At 34.0% G+C, this 12,049-nt stretch overlaps 1 protein-coding gene across 5 annotated transcripts in view; it reads left to right on the top strand.

Annotated features, from left to right (window-relative positions):
* The first annotated feature begins 332 nt into the window (after window positions 1–332).
* Window positions 333–12,049, top strand: part of EHF (ETS homologous factor) — a 43,917-nt gene continuing 32,200 nt past the window's right edge. For 2 of the 5 annotated variants that reach the window (XM_081329349.1, XM_081329347.1), the window contains exon 1: window positions 333–557. The gene's annotated coding sequence lies outside the window, so the exon portion shown is untranslated. Of the gene's footprint in view, window positions 558–5,551; window positions 5,647–12,049 lie in introns of all 5 variants that reach the window. The other 3 variants (XM_081329348.1, XM_081329350.1, XM_081329351.1) reach the window with 3 other exon arrangements.

Below are 12,049 nucleotides of genomic sequence, written 5' to 3'. Positions count from 1 at the left end.
GAACTTACAAATACATTTCTGAAGCATAATTCCCTTTCTTCTAATTACACACATTAATTCCCTGAAGTAGCCTGTCTTCTGGGAGGCAGGTGGAAGTGGGGATAGATTGGTCTTTTAAAGGAAAGCACAGACTCACGAACACACAAACACCACACACACACACTCTCACACAGGGAAACCAAATGTCTCATCCATTAAAAAGACTCTCTTTTGTTCAAAGGACACATATGTAACCTGGTTAGACTTGTTTTGTTTGTGCGTGAAGGTGTGAGTTGGCTGCTGTATGCAAATATTTGCAAGCACTGTTTTTTTTTAAAGTTTAATTTTAGAAGATCCAATCAGAATAACAGGAAGTGACCTAAGGGATTCCACAATTGGACAGCTAAGCATTCTAAAACATGTTTTAAAATTAATATCACATCCATTTATCTTCACTGCTACGAGTGAAGTGATAGCCTGGCATCTATGTTTACTTAATAGTTGACATACCTTGACCACTCTTTTGACTTCTTTCTCTAACTAAAGGATTTCCTCAACAGAATCAGCAGCTAAATGAGGTAAGGGGCTTTTTAACTTGGTCTCTCCTTCAGTTCTTTTTTTTTTTCCTAAACAACCACTAGGATTGAATTTTAAAAAAAAAATGCTTAAGTACATGCACTGTTCAGGTATGATGATAAACTTTCTACTCCGAAAATGCAGGTGGAATTCTTTGATCAAAAGTTGTTCAGCTTGTTAAAGAATCTGGCTACCATCCTGCTCTTTGGCAGCTTGGAGTTCAGTGAAATCAGCGAATTTAAAGTGTCATAACTACGTGCAAGCTGCAGCATTTTGCTCAGCAAGTAGAAAAGTAAAGCACATTTGGAGTAAAAATGCTAATAACAATAATAATATCATTTATTTATCTTGACTTTTGTCTGCTCAGCTCTGATACAGTCACTCAAGTAAAATAAGCAAAAGGGAAAAAAGTGACAATTTCTTAAGAGTTGTTTGCTCCTACTAACTCCTGCTAACCTACTAATTTAGATGGACTGAATTCTTGGATGTTTCTTGATGGCATATTTTTGAACGATGGGCAGACCAGAAGTCAGATCTGTTGGATTCAACACCTCTGAGTTTTCTGAAATATATGAGATGCTAGTTTTAGTAATATAAGAAAATTATATAACTACAGATCACCACCAAATTGTACGTTTGCTTCTCCAATAAAATGTTTGGCAACACATGTATGGCTCACATCACCAACTCTGGAATTACTAATAGCTGTGTATCATGAAATTCTACTAAAACGTTTCCTATTCTGGTGTGATCTCAGCCAAAGAAAAAATTTTCGATGATCTTCCCAGTCTCCAGAAAAATAACTCTTGCTGCTTTCCTATCAGCTCCATGCTCTTAATTATTTCTACACCTTTATATACTTCAAGTTTAGAAACTTTAGCAGAATGGAATAAGCAAAATAGGGACTTAAATTCCAAGTCATTTTAGGGGGTTTATCATGGTGTTTGTCTAAGACCTATTTGTATAAGTGCAATTTCAGTTTTTACTTTTGTTCTTGGGTTATTTATGAAAAGAGTTTGAAGGTACATCCTGTGTGTGCATGTACAAAGTAGATATGCAGTATAGTAGGCAATGTTTAACATTTTCATTTGAAGTTTAATATTAACCAGAATTCTGAGCCTGATAATTTTTATTGATAGTTAGGAAATAATTTCTGTTAAAGAGATAGCACAGGGAATGTTGGTTTTAATGCTACATAAATTGAAGATAGATAAATGTCTTTGACAGCCATATCAAATTGAAAGCGAGCTATTCCTTTCCTGAATAATATTTTTTACACATTGCTATGATAAAAAAGGAAAACAGAGTCAGCTACCAGTTATTTTTACCTTGTGCTAAAAATTCTTATTGCTTTTTTCCCCGTCCACTTTGGCTTCTATGTGCGCTTTGTTGGAAGTTAGTCCACTCAGCACAATCAGATTTACTTCTGCGCCAAACTAAAAGAACAACACTGCCATAAATTACTATTCGCTTTTAAAAAAATTAAATATAATGTATACATAAGTTGTTATTTCTTCTTTCCATCCTTTCTACAGTTCCCCTTTTACTTTTTCCTATGAATTATAAGAGAAAAAGATAAACATTTTACGTTAAGAAATGCCTACAAGTACTTAACACAAGTGCACATAACAGATATGCTTCCATTATATTTTATATATTGCCAAAGGTAGCGTTCAAATATTAAAATACTCTACTATGTTACTGTCACAAAGGGTAGCTGATACTACAGTGAGGTAAAAATATAAAATTGTTTACAAACAGGAGTTCACCTCATCTAGAAATGTGACATACATCTATCTATCTATCTATCTATCTATCTATCTATCTATCTATCTATCTATCTATCTATCTATGTATTTTCCTTGGAAGTATAATTTTCCATTCCCATATATCAAAAGTATGTGCTTAAGATATAGAAAAGTGCTAGGGAATATTAGAAGTATTGGGACAGAGAGCTTTCTTTGTGTTCTCCAACATAATTACAAAAGCTGGATATAAGGAGCTGATCAGATGGTGATAGTCTACCTAATTTCCTTGCATATGTTGCAATTTTTATATACAGAAAATGGCAGTATTAGATTGTGATATAAGAAAGCCATTTGTATTCCATTAGATGTTTTTAAAACATTGCAATTGAGGACATGTAGTGAGGCTTCCTACTTTTGCAATTTACTTAACCCAAGGGATTATACAAATCCCCAAAAAGGCCACTAAGACAGACAGACAGACAGACAGACAGACAGAGTAATTGTACGTCTTGCAGAAATTCATCATTCCTTCAAAGGGATTCAGAGGGAATCTAAGCTATGTTTGTATACAAATCCCTTGAAAGAATTCCAATCTGACACCTTCTAAGTGAACTAGAATTTGAATTTTCCATATACAAATGTAAACTTTTATCTATTAACCTATTAGAATTTATTTCAATTGACTGAGCACAGGGTAGATGAAAATAACTTAAGTTCAACAAAGAATTAAGACCTATTGTAGATTTTTCTTCTGAATAATCATTTCTAGCATTGCTCTGAAAAGCAACATTCTTAATTATTATGGAAACCAATGTGATTAAACTGATTTATAGTGTTGAGTCTTAATCGATGATACCTGTGTATCTCAATAGTCCATGTATCTCAATGCACAGAAATTTGGTAAAATTAGTTTTCCTATTCTTTAAAATTGAGGGTGAACTCCACCTGAACTTTCTTTTCACAAAGAATTGACTTCTCTGTCTAAATACAGGGAATTCACATAGGGCACTGGAACATAGAACACATAATTATTTTAAGATGAATTATATCTCTACTTTCCAGCAAACGTAGCTTTCTCTAAGTAGTCAATTTGTGTAGTCAGCATTTAAAGGCACAAAGTAAACAACATTAAATTAGATGTAGAAGTTGACATCATACACAACAACAGATGTTAACTATGCTAATAATAGCTTCATTGCTAACTAGAATTCTTTTAAAATGAAAGCACTTAACTCTATGAATGTGAGACATTTTTTAAAACTCCTTATTTTATTCAGGTTTGTATTGAATTATATCATCCTGGCATATAAAACAGTTTAGTTACAATAAACATGGATTGGAGATTTTTTTTTTCACTTCCAAACTTCCAGTCCAGCTTAAGGTCGATTGATCCCACTCTTTATGCAAGCCTCTCTTTTGATTTTATCCATGAAATAAATACAGTCACTCTACTGTATGAGTGGAGGGTGTTTATATTTTGTGGGTCAAGAGGACAGCAGCATTTAAAGATCTAAAGGCTACAATGATGAGACATATCATAGACATATTTCTGTCATGGGTAGTAGCTTCATATACATAGAAAAGAAATATGTAATGTAATAACCTTTCAATCTGAACTGGATACTTGGGACCACATTTCTGTATTAGAGTATTCTATTAAATTAGAAATCCCATTGAAAGTTAATGCAGCACAACTTTTCTTCCTAAGTGAGATCTAATAAATAGAGTATTCAATTGCTCCATCTATCTATAAACAAATTTAAGTTAAAGGTACTATTTTTTAATATTAAATTATTAAAATATTGTATGCAGGGCTAATCTATTATTTAGCAGTAGACTCTATTTTGCATAAAAAGAATATCTGGTTCAATTTGAGGTGTTTCAGCCGAGACCATGGACATTTTTTGAAGAGCTACTGATACAATAATTTCCAGACTGTAGGCACTATAAAATAAAACTGATAAATAAATTAAAATGTGACAGATATTTTCCCAGATCATTGATTCTCATTGGGTTTTGGTCATTTTTCCTCTGAAATATTATAAGAAGCTGTTAAAAATCTCAGGAGATGTTATTGGGAGGACACAGTGGTGGGATTCAAATATGTGAACAACTGGTTCTCGGTGTGGATGCCGCTTCCGCAGGTCCATTCTGGGCCTGGGCAACAAAAAATTAGCTACCGGTTCTGCCGAAGTGATGTGATCTGGCTGAATCCCACCACTGGGAGGACACTGAAATCTCACAGGATTTTATGTGAACGTCAAAAACCAGTGGGATTTTGTGATCCATAAATTATTGGCTATTTATTCATTCCTAAACTTAATTCTTGATTGTACTTATATTTGGCACCCGTGGAAAAATATCTGTCCGATGTAGACCACAGTGCACTACATGTGTTGAAGATCTGATTCAACATATAGAAATTTGTTTTCTGAAATTTGTGATTTTCCTAGGTAATTCTCAGCCATTGTTTTATTATGGCATTTAAATGAGACATCTATTGTATTACCCTATGTTTGTGTGATCTGACATAAAAAAATAAACAATAGTTCAGTTATAGCTCTTAATCTGTCATAATAGTGATGCATACTCTAGTTTGAAGAAAGAAGAGGAATCACAACCATATTATTAAGTATTTTGTTAAAGTACTGGAAGTCCTAATAAAGTAAAATTTAGTAACCATTCTTAGCTACAAAAGAAATCTAGGCTAGCACTGATGATGTTACCTAGTTAGGGTAATGAAACATCTGCAAGAAAACAACCAAGTTCAGAGAGCACCAAGAACCCTCTGGTGTTTAGGAACTGTTGAAGAGTTGCATCCCAAATTATGCAAGTACCAAGGTCCTAACTCATATGCAACAAGGCTTCTTGTTGGTTCAAGATCTGTTCTACGGAGCATGGGGTTGAAGAACAAAGGAAAAATCTGTTCCAATTGGTGAATACCATTCTACTAGGGGAATGACAGCACTGGTTTTATATATATAGCCTAAAAATGTGTTTTCAATATGAGCATAGGAGTACTGTAACTTAACCTATGTGTAGTCCCTAGCTACAACAAAGTTACAACCAAGAACTTTTATCAATGATACTATGTGTCTCAAGGCTATTGCTAAGCACATTGATTTGTGCTTCTTAGATTGTAAACCGCCCTGAGTCTTCGGAAAAGGGCGGGATATAAATGGGATTTTAAAAAAAAGTAATAGGAGAAGCTTATCATAACATACTTACAATTAGATCTTTTTATTTAGGACAATAAGTGCATGAAAGCTACTGATAACATGAGAAAATGCATAGGCACAAACCTTGTTAACCAGAAAGAAACCCTGACAAATATTTGTAAGAGGTAAGACAATGATAATAGCAAAGTTTATATATAAATAAAATCTACAATTAATACTATAAGACACGGGTGTCAAACTTGCCGCATCACATGATGTATTGCGACATATTGTGACTTTTTTCACATTGCCGGCGCAGCCTCCGCATGATGCAACCAGCCTGTGGGCCGGCAGCTTAACACCCCTGCTATAAGACTACAGTATTATTTATAAAGTATTATTTATAATAAGGTGGAAATAAAGTTATTATCTGTCAAACACCCAGAGATGGGCAGTATCTAAATTGGATAAATAGATGATGGACAGACAGACAGACAGACAGACTGATAATCAGGTTCTAAATTACTCTTCTTTTTTTATTGAAAGGTTTTATAAAAAGTTACAATATTATCCCCTTCCCAACCCCCCCCAACCCCCCCTCCCCCCCTTCCCAAAGCTGATTACAGGGTTACAAATATATAGTAATCATAATCTAACTAACATTAATCAACTATATAAAAAACCAAATACATAATACACTTTAACCCGCCTTTAACATAATTACCAACACTCTAGAATACCCAACTACTAAAAAAAATATTAAATTATAACAATAACAATCTAAAATTTACTCATAAGCTAAATGGAACTTTTTAGTCCCATATTTTTTCTGAATATAATCTATCCATCTTCTCCAAACCGAAATGTATCTCTCTTGTGAATGATCTTTCAAGTAAGCAGAAATCTTAGCCATTTCTGCTAGATTTGACACTTTAAGCGTCCACTCCTCTATAGTAGGCAGACAATCCTTCTTCCAATATTGCCCTACCAATAACCTCGCAGCTGTTATCAAATTCAACATCAAATTAATTTCTTTAGTGTCACAGTCTGTAATAACACCCAATAAAAATAATTGTGGAGTAAACTTTATCTTTCTCTTAAAAATCTTTTGAATGTTCTACCAAATTTTAATCCAAAAAGCTTTTATATTTCTACAAGTCCACCAAATATGAAAATAAGTAGCATCCAGACTACCGCATCTCCAACATTTGGGCTGTAAATTAGAATACATACAAGACAGCTTTTTAGGATCCAAATGCCATCTATAAAACATTTTATAAAAATTTTCTCTTAAGTTTTGGGCTTGAGTAAATTTTACATTTCTAACCCAAATTACCTCCCACACATCCAATGGAATCAGTTCTTGAATATTTTGAGCCCACTTTACCATGCAATCTTTCACCAATTCCATTTCCGAGTCCAATTCTATTAAAGCATTATAAATTCTCTTTATGTGCGCTCGAGTTTGATCTTTGATCTGTTTTACCAAATTTTCATCCATCAGTGTCAAACCAACCTTCTGGTCTAACTTCCACCTGACTTGCAATTGAGTATACTGAAACCAAGACTGTACAATATTTTCTTGTTTTAACTCGGCTAGCGACCTTAGTTGCCAGCCCTTTAAATCACTCTTCTTCTATAAGCTAGAAAAGATTCCCAAATTCACTGTTCTAGCTGTAGAGCATGAAGTATAATACTGTCTCCAGCTCTAGTGGTTTGGCCTTGTTTAATATTTTAGTGAGAAATTATTTCAGATATTAGAAAAACATTCCATTATTGATTTTGATTGGTTTCTCAGTAAGCCAGCAAAGAAATCAAGGAATCTGAGTAAAGGATGGCGTATGAGATTTGTTCCCCAGCATAGAAATCAAGTTGTAAATACTTATGTGGTCAAGTATCAACTTGCTTTATTTTTCCTTAAGTTTTTAGCAAATTTTCATCAGTTTAATCCAATAATTCTTTTATGTTAGGCTTTCATTTCATTGCCTTTGTGGGAGTAACTAATTTATAACATTGTAGCATTACTCTTTCATGTTATGGAAAAATCAGCCAAGATGTTGTGGTTAGAAAAGTCAGTACACCCAACATAATTATCTCCAAATTTGTCTTAATGGTTTTGACCAAATATATTATTATTATTATTACATATCACTGTGGTACAATTGCACAAAGTTTTATTAATAAAAGCAGGCCGACAGATAGACAAGTAGTATTGCATAATTGGTATTTTACTACTTTCTCTCCCTCTTAAGTTTTCTTTGCAATGATAAGTTTTTAACTATGCTAAAAATTACTGTTATTTGGCAGAATTACATTGTAACATATAAAGTATCTGAGGAACAGTATTGGGTTCTGACCCTCCCTTAACTTTGGTGTGTGCCTCTTGTGCAAACTTTGAAAGTTTTACTTATTTTTTGTCTCTCTGCTAGGAGTGTATTTTCTTCTGTTGTTTAGTCTGATTATAATTATTATACCAGGAATGTGGAGGGTTTTGTTATAATTAGCATCATTCTAGATGTATAGAATGTGATAATCAAAGCAATGCTATAGCTGCAGTCATAGCCTGTTTCAGACACTGACTTCCTGTCAAATGAATTTTATGGAAAGCATGCTATTATGGACACATTCTCTTAATTTGTAGCAGTATCTAAAACAAGAATGGATAATTGAAAGGAAGAGCACTTCTTTTCCAAGCATATTTATTCTGGGTAGCGCAATTGTATTCCAAGACAGACTGGGGTGAGGCATTTGCTGGATTTCCTATGGCAATGGCTTTGAATCTATAATTGTTGCTGTTTTCTTTCTTGTATTCAGACATGTTTGTTATCTGTCACATAACAAAGGAATCTTTGGTATGATCCATAGATTTACTGCTGGTGCTCCTGGATTTGTTTTGTTAATAGTTAGGGTTTGAACCTACACAACTAGTGACACCAGAATTTTGGTATTTAAACTCACAGGTGCTTTTGGTAGTAACAACCACAGCCCTGGAAGTTTTTTTCTTTAAACTGTGGTTGTACAACTGCCATTTTGATTCCTTAATTATATAATTTAAAGAAATAAGGGTGAAGAGTTGATTCTGATTTCTTCTCTAATCATTTCTTGATGTGTTTTCATGCTGAGATGTGTAAGATGAGAACATCGAGAAGGTTGATGTTTGAAAATATGTGAATATAAGTTTTAAGTGGAAATGTGTTTGTTATTTATTCTAATTTCATATGAACTCATGAAAGCCCGTTAAACTGTTATATATCAGCAACCAAGTGGCAGGCTGATGTATTGAAAAATAAACAATGTGATCCCACGTCCCTATGGTCTATTACTAGTGGGAACTTAATAATTAATCTTACTCTGAGACATAAGGGAGACCAACAAATGCAAAATAGAAGTAACTCTCTCGAGATTTAACCTAGCTTACTCCTGGCTCAATGCATATTTGATTGTATTCTTAAGATCTGAATTCAAACGTTGGGATAGACCCATTTGTGAATTTTGACCTGAAAGTGAAACTCTTTTATTTCCTCACGTTCTGTTTCATTTATTTTCAGTTAATACTCACTGTTAAAGATCTGTAGACACAACTATTTAAGGCAAATGCTTCTTGTAGCTGGGGAATTGGGGACGTTATTTAGAATACCTCAGTTAACTTACCTTGCCATCACTTTCCTAATGGTCCTTCCTAATGATTCTGGAATTCATGTTATACAGCAAGCAAAAGAAAAATTGTAAACAAAATTGGCTTACACTTGTTTTATAATACAATCCCTCTTTGGAGCCACTGAGTATTGTATTTCTGCTGTCATAAACCGTTGCTTTATTTTTGGCTGTATGGAAAAGTACATCAAATACTACTATCTCACAGGGACCTCATCTTCCAAAACCAATGAAATTTTGCTACTGATGTAAAAACATTCCTATGAGCATTTAATGGAAAAATACTGTCAATGGAATGAGTACAGTTATGCATTCTTTTCTTTGCTTTTTGACTTTCAAATACTCTTACAAGACAAAAGTGGGTCTAAGCTCAACTCTGATAAGACGAATATATCAAATTTAAACAGCAGGTGCAATAATGATGATCATGATGATAATAATAATAATAAAGATCATGTTGCCAACTCAAACAAAATTACTTGGAAGATACTGACAAGGCAACAGAAAGCCATGCCAACAATCAAATTAACAGTTCTGTTTATGGTACATTTTACCTTGATGACTTGTTGCCAGTCTTTTGATATATAAATGCTCTATTGTATTGCTGAATCCATTTTACTTTTGGTAAGTCTGCCAACAGCTTTACACAACAGGTAGGGGAGCTATTTTTTTCTGCTGCAGCAGCAGCAAGAGAAAAGCAGTTTAGGTTGAGAAATGTTGCTTTCAGCAGCTAATGAAGCAATCCATTTTTTCCTTTGGCTGTTAAGAAGAAAGGGCATTCACTTAAGTCCTATTGATATTCTAACTTCCTTTGGATCAAACCCTGTGGCTTTGAGGATCCTTTCCTTTAGGATGGCATTTCCCTGGTGAATAAAGATTACTTTGTGCAGTTGTGATCATCACCTGGCTGGGAAGCACTGAATTAATTTTTCTCAGAAATTTTATTTCATTTATGCTTTTTTGTTGTCTGGTATATTTCCAATATATCTTGCTCTTCAGAAGAATGCCATGTACTGGCACTCAAGATAGGATGATAGGTTTCTCTGGTGCCTGCACTAATTTGTATGATAGGGCTGGGTTCTCACCCAACAAAAGAAAGACCATATTGCAACTGCACTTTTCCATTTTAAAATATTGGAATGCTATTTTAAAAAGCATTATATTTTGCCCTGAGTTCTACATAATTTTGCCATTGTCTTCAAGTTATCTAACCTCAGCCATCTGAAATCAGATAACTAATTCACAGTTTGGTTTCAATGTTGTTTGGTGAATTACCAGATTAAGTGGGAAAGGACAAGAGCCCAGTTTAATAACACAGAGATCAGCACCATTAATTTCTGTGGGGCTTCTTCAAAATAGTTTCAGAATACATCAAGGCAGCACTGCAAGTCAAACAAAATCAAACAAAATAGAGGTTCATTCTATCAGAATCATAAATTTGAATATATTATTATTTGAATTGGAAGGAAACCTCCCAATAGAGCAAACTTTTGGTCAAAGGCAAAGGCTAGTTGCAAGAGTAGCAACATGTAAAGGCCAAGCTCAAGACTTCTTTGACTTCCCCGTTACCTCATATTACAATGCTCAAGTAGAGAAAACCTAAATATCTTTTAGTGGCCATCAAGTGGGATTAAGTATCTTTTAGTGGTCATCAGGTTTAATGGCCAAGCTCATCAACAGTAATTAACTTGATGAAATATTTTGGGGTGTTTTGTCTCTGTTGGCTGTCAGTTAAATAAAATGGATGATCCCAAATAGCTTTTAACAGAAAGAGCAAAAATGTGCCCTTTGTTATCCCCATCACTTCAAAATCTCCATACAGATGCCTGAACTGTTTTGTTTTTGAGTCAAAAGTAGTTAAGAGAGTAACCGAGGGTAGGAACTCCCTAAATGTATAAATGGGCATTGTGAACTAAACTGTGTAATTGTCTTTGTTTTCCTAACAATTATTAACAAAGAGTAGATCATTTCCATTCATACTTGGGGGATTTCGTTAATTTCTACTTCCTTCTGCAGTTTCCCATCTATGCCACATTGTCTGCCCTTCTGGTATGACATGGGGATGGGTGGGACAGGTCATAGAAATTAATCCCATCGATTGTTACAATTAAAATTATAGGATTTAAACAAAATTAAACATTAAAAGATGCAAATTACTGCAAACTATAGAAGACAGAAATATTTTCAGAATGGCGGGTAAATTTAATTAGAATATTGATGCTCTGGATATCTTCCCATGATACCATCTTTATTATCTAATATTTAAGTTTAAATTAGATTCTTCAGCCCTTATTTCTCCCTCTTATGGCTCCTTCCAAACTGAAAAGAATACACTGATTCCTTTCCATTCTTTTGCCTGCTATTTGTTATGTCTGCTTTGTCTTTTTTCCTATGAATTGCATCTCACAATCCTTATTTCTTGCTTACTGTCCATAATGTTTCCTTTTATGCTAAGCCTCTCATAAGCTCTGACTGCAAGAGCTTGTGTTTCTGAATGAAAAGGAACAAGAACCAGGAAATGAATATCCTGTTCATTGATCTTAATAGTCTAGAACAAAATAGTCTGGGATTCTATCATCATTCTTAAACATTCTGTGACCTATGTACTTAATCTTTTGCTTTATTAATGAATCATCAATACTTGTTTAAGAATGAGTAGCTTCTTCAATTTTCAGACTTTGTTTTGTTTCGGAATTGAGATTCTAATATTCTCCCTAGGCTTTTAAGAATTCATTCAAAATTCTTTTAGTGTTTTAAAACTTATTTTACTATTGGAGATTTCAGAATATTCCTCTGCAGCTATGTATGGTTTCTGTTGTGCATGTTTTTTGTTATTCTAAAACTTTCATGGCTACCGTGCCTCTCAGTTTGAAAAGCTAAAGGAGAGCGTCTCATGGTGATGTAATGGGAAACTAGAAGCCAGGTAAGATAAGT

The sequence above is a fragment of the Vipera berus genome (assembly GCF_964194415.1).
Source record: "Vipera berus genome assembly, chromosome: 1".
In the NCBI taxonomy this organism is placed as follows: Eukaryota; Metazoa; Chordata; class Lepidosauria; order Squamata; family Viperidae; genus Vipera; species Vipera berus.
This window is presented reverse-complemented; position numbering and strand designations above follow the sequence as displayed.